Source organism: Lactuca saligna, chromosome 9 (genome assembly GCF_052625555.1).
Source record: "Lactuca saligna cultivar CGN05327 chromosome 9, ASM5262555v1, whole genome shotgun sequence".
NCBI lineage: Eukaryota > Viridiplantae > Streptophyta > Magnoliopsida > Asterales > Asteraceae > Lactuca > Lactuca saligna.
In genome coordinates this window covers 94,121,294-94,126,764 of record NC_136425.1, presented here as the reverse complement: position 1 = coordinate 94,126,764, position 5,471 = coordinate 94,121,294, and positions in this window count along the sequence as shown.

The window sequence follows — 5,471 nt, the reverse complement described above, 5'->3', positions numbered from 1 at the left end:
CGTTTGATAATGAAGTTGGTTCGATTAATGCTTTCTTTAATAATGTACTTTATTTTAAAGCATTACCTTGTGATGGTGTGTATGAAGCTGTATCTGTTGTAGATAACTTAGGAAATAATGTTTTGTGTATTGATTCTACTAATAATAATAACTTGGATAAAGCATCATTATGGCATTGTCGTCTTGGACATATAAGCAAGAAACGCATAGGCAAACTCCAAAAGGATGGAGTCTTGGAGTCGTTTGACCTAAAGTCAAATGATAGTTGCGAATCATGCTTACTTGGAAAAATGAAAAAGTCACCCTTCACAGGCTCGTGTGAAAGGGGTGAAGGTTTGTTGGACCTTATACACACGGATGTGTGTGGGCCATTCAAACATGCCACAAGGGATGCTAATCGTTATTATTTGACTTTTACTGATGATTACAGTAGATATGGATATGTCTACTTAATCAAGCATAAGTCAGAGACTTTCGAGAAGTTTAAGGAATTTAAACAGGAAGTCGAGAATCAATTGGGCAGGAACATTAAGATGCTTCGATCCGATCGGGGTGGTGAGTATCTTAGTTCAGAGTTCCTCGACTATCTAAGGGAATGTGGGATTGTCTGACAATTGACACCTCCCAGGACACCACAGTTGAATGGTGTGGCTGAGAGGCGTAATCGAACCTTGTTAGACATGGTTCGTTCCATGATGAGTCGAGCTTCGCTACCAATCTCATTCTGGGGGCATGCCTTAGAGACTGCCGCCCATATCCTTAATCTAGTCCCTACAAAGAAAGTTGCCAAAACTCCTCACGAGATGTGGACTGGTAAAGTACCTAAACTAGACCACATCAAGATTTGGGGTTGCGAGGCTTTCGTGAGATGCGAGACTCATGATAAGCTCGAACCCCGAAGCGAGAGGTGTATTTTCATCGGCTACCCACAGCAATCCTTTGGTTACCTCTTCTACAGACCTAGTGACAATGTGGTCTTTGTAGCAAGAAGAGGAGTCTTTCGAGAAAGAGAGTTTATAAGCCAAGGAGACAGTGGGAGGCAAGTTGATCTTGAAGAAATTCAAGAGTCAAGTGGTGAAGGAACTTCAAACTCTAGCCCTCAACTTGAGGAGGAAACTCCTGTTGAGCCAATTGACGAATCTGTACCTCTGAGGCGTTCCACGAGAGTTAGGAGTGCACCTGAGCATTACTATGGATTCCATATTACTGTAGAAGGTGAGACACTTATTAGTGATGAGACACTAGTAAGTCAAGATGACCCTAACAGCTACGAGGAAGCCATGGCAGGCTCCGAGTCTGCTAAATGAAAAGAGGCTATGGATAGCGAGATACAATCCATGTATGACAATCAAGTTTGGAACTTGGTTGAAAATGTACCAGGTCGAAAGACTGTAGGGTGCAAATGGGTCTTCAAGAAGAAGACCGACATGGATGGTAAAGTACACACTTATAAGGCTAGACTGGTTGCAAAGGGCTTCTCTCAAATTCCTGGAGTGGATTATGATGAGACCTTTTCTCCGGTAGCCAAGATTAAGTCTATTCGGGTTCTGTTAGCCATAGCCGCATTTCATGACTATGAAATTTGGCAAATGGATGTCAAAACCGCTTTCCTTAATGGGAAGTTGGCTGAAGATGTTTACATGAGTCAGCCAGAGGGTTTTGTCAGCAACAAGTACCCTAATAGAGTGTGTAATCTTGAGAAATCCATTTATGGATTAAAGCAAGCACCTCGCAGATGGAATCTTTGCTTTGATGAAAAGGTCAAGGAATTTGGCTTTTCTAGGAGTGAATATGAATCTTGTGTATATGTCAAGGCTAGTGGGAGTATAGTTAGCTTTTTGGTATTGTATGTGGATGACATACTACTCATAGGAAACAACATTCCAACCCTGCAGGAAGTAAAGTCCTGGCTTGGAAAGTGTTTCGCTATGAAGGACCTTGGTGAAGCTGCCTATATTTTGGGGATAAGGATCTTGAGAGATCGGAGTAAAAGACTAATTGGACTTAGTCAAAGTACCTACTTGGATAAGGTGCTGAAGAGATTCAGAATGCAAGACTCCAAGAAAGGAGAGTTGCCCATCCAGAGTAATGCCAAACTGAGTAAGACACAAAGCCCTAGCACTGAGGCTGAGATAGCACAAATGAGTCGAGTACCTTATGCTTCGGCTGTAGGATCGATCATGTATGCTATGACGTGTACTCGACCTGATGTAGCTTTTGCCCTAAGCATGGTTAGCAGGTTTCAGGGGAACCCTGGCAAGGCACACTGGACTGCGGTAAAAAATATTCTCAAGTACCTACGAAGGACTAAGGACTGGGTCCTTACCCTCGGTGGGAGTGATGACTTGAGAGTTGTAGGGTATAGTGATGCTAGCTTCCAGACTGATAGGGATAACTTCCGCTCTCAGTCGGGCTGGGTCTTTACCCTAAATAGAGGAGCAATTTCTTGGAAGAGTTCCAAGCAAGAGACAGTGGCAGATTCTACTTGTGAATCAGAGTATATTGCAGCTAGCGAGGCGGCAAAGGAGGCATTATGGCTGAGGAACTTCATTGGAGACCTTGGAGTTGTACCAGCTATTAAAGAGCCAATGGAAATTTTCTGTGATAGTGAAAGTGCTGTTTCCTTAGCCAAGGAACCAAGGGATCACGGGAGATCCATACACATCGACGAAAAATACCATTTCATCAGACATCGGATCGAAGAAGGACTCCTCGTGGCAAAGAGGGTATCATCAGATGAGAATCCGGCAGATCCCCTCACGAAGGGACTGACTCGAGTTAAGCATCTCCAACATGCTCGGAGCATAGGGCTGAAGGATGATATTAGATTTAGTAGTTAGATAACCTCGAAATTTGTAAAGTGTAATTGACATTTGATGATGAATAAAAGTGTTTTATTTATGAGTAAAGTGTTGCTATCTCTTGTCGATCGTTTACTATATTTCTTTTGCATGTTTTGACTTCCAGAATAATTTTGTTTGGTATAACATATTATTCAAACCTCCACAGTCGGTCATATGTCGGAAGTAGGTATGAATCAAGACTGTCATGTTTGGTTGTAGAGGTCTTGGACAAGGCTACAACAATCATGAGTGCTCATAAGTTTTGAGCATTGGACTCAACCCACGCTCACTGGAATCACTTCATGGAATTCTATCTCGAGTGATCGTGAGACGGTAATATCATATAAGTCTTCAAACCTAGAGATATGATTTGTTACTTACAAGTTGGTTATGCATTGATTTTACGAAAAATGCATTGGTAACTCGATGTTATAAATCGCGCTCTTGTGTGTAATTCAATGAGTAGTAGAACAAACATATGAGTCGAAGTTTATATGTTCCTTCTTGGATTAGAAGCTGGTATCTGGGCCCCTCGATGATTTTGTTTTGACCTATGTACCGGGCCCGGTCAGAACTAAATTGATGTGTTCAATGAAGTTCTTTGTCAAACAAATCGGAAATCGGGAAACAAACTGTTGGACAATAAGTAAGACATTGTTCCATGTATTTGTCCGACTGATATCTAGAACAGAGGATTATATGATCACTTATCTTAAATGGCGTACCATCATCTTCTCAGTTTCGAGAAACCTTGTAAAGAGCTACGATTGCCGATCGGTTCCTGAAGTCATACTTGCAGTAACAGTTATTAGATGTATCCAAGTGGGAGACTGTTGGATAAGGTGTCTAAGTCCATAACTATTTCTGGTATGTACTTGACCCGACCCGGCATGGTCCATTTGGGTTGCATGGCATCATGCAATTGGATAGACTAAATGAGAGAAATAACACTTGGAGATTATTAATATATTATAAGTTCTAATATATTAATAATATTATTTGATTAGTTTGATCAAGAATTAATTTAGAATTAATTATGTGATCAAAAGATAACTAATTAAATATATGGGTTGATTATGTAAATCATTTATATCTTGTATAGTGGGCTAAAAGGCTCCATGTACTATCAAGTTGGGTTGCACCCATAGGATGCTCCATGGGAGTTACAAACCCATGGGTCATGGAAATGAAGAGTCATGACACATTAGGGTTTAACCCTAGATGTGTCAACACTATATAAGAAACATGTTCTCCACCTAAAATCGGCTACACTAAGAAACAAGAGGGCTTGGCCGATTTTGAGAAGTGTGTATACTCTCATAAGTTCTTCCAAGAGCATTTGGTGTTGTGTGAAGCATTTGAGGCATCACACTTGGGGTGCTAGGCTCACAAGGTTTCAAGGAACACAAACAACAACAAGGTAAGTTATTCTATCTATACTTTATGATAAAATTGTTCCCCATGTATGCTAGATAGGAATATAACCTTGGAATTCAACTTTGCATGATAATTAGACAAACATAGATCCAAGGTTATTAGGGTTGCATGTACACTTAGGAAGTGTTAGAATGCTCAAAACCCATCAAGGATATGGTCTTTGATTCCATCTACTACAGCCCCTATCAAGTCCAAAGTGATGATGATGATGATGCTCCAGTTACCAAAAAGCACATCAAGGAACTCCACGAGAAGATTGATAATCTTGTGGCTTCTTCCTCTACCTCAAAATCTCACGTTTCAGAGGCTGTCATTCAGGGGATGGTGGAATCTCTCTCCAAAGCACATGAAGCCTCCATTAGCTTAGCTGTTGCTGCTATTGACAAATCGACAAAGGCTAGTGCTGCTGCGATCGAAAAAGTCGAAAAACGATTTCAAGATGCCCAGATTTGGCTGGAGTCTTTACAGGCGGCATCCGAAACAAATACCAAGAAGATTCGCACCGTTGTGGAGAAGCTGGTCCATTCTCTCGAAACAGAAAAAGACCATTTTGCCAGCTTCCGTCAGAACCTCAAAGAAGACAATCAATCTTTTCAATATTCGGTTGCGGATCGTCTTCTCACCTTTCAAGCAACTCTTGCCGCCGAGTCTACTATAGAGGATGAGCTGGCTCGTAAATCTTCCGAGCTTAATCTTGCAACTCATCAGCTCTCCCAAGCCAAGAAGGAGATCGATTCTCTTCGGTCTGAGAAAGCTGTGGTTAGGAGTTGTGTTTCGGATGTTCATGGGGCTCTGTCCAACATCATCGAAACCCATGATCCGATTCTTAACTACTCGGTGAGGTGCACTCTTGATGAGAAGCTCGCTCCTGCCCTTGCCTTTCTTAGCCGCATTGAAGGGATTCTTGAGCAGGACGAACATCTGAAACAAGGGGGAGAAGGCAAGCCCACAGCTCAATCAAAACCCCCTACGATTTCCAAAGCTCAATCACTTCCGGTTTCATTACTTGTCCCTCCGAAAGCACCCAAACCAACAACTGTTCCTGCATTAGGTTTGAGTGCTCAAAGAAAAGACAAACAAATCCTCGATGACAGTGATGAAAGTGAGGACCAGGAACCGATTGCCAGCCTACTGAGGAAACAGGCCAGAGAGAAGGAGCTTGATGAAAATGCTCGCATTGCCAGAGAGGCT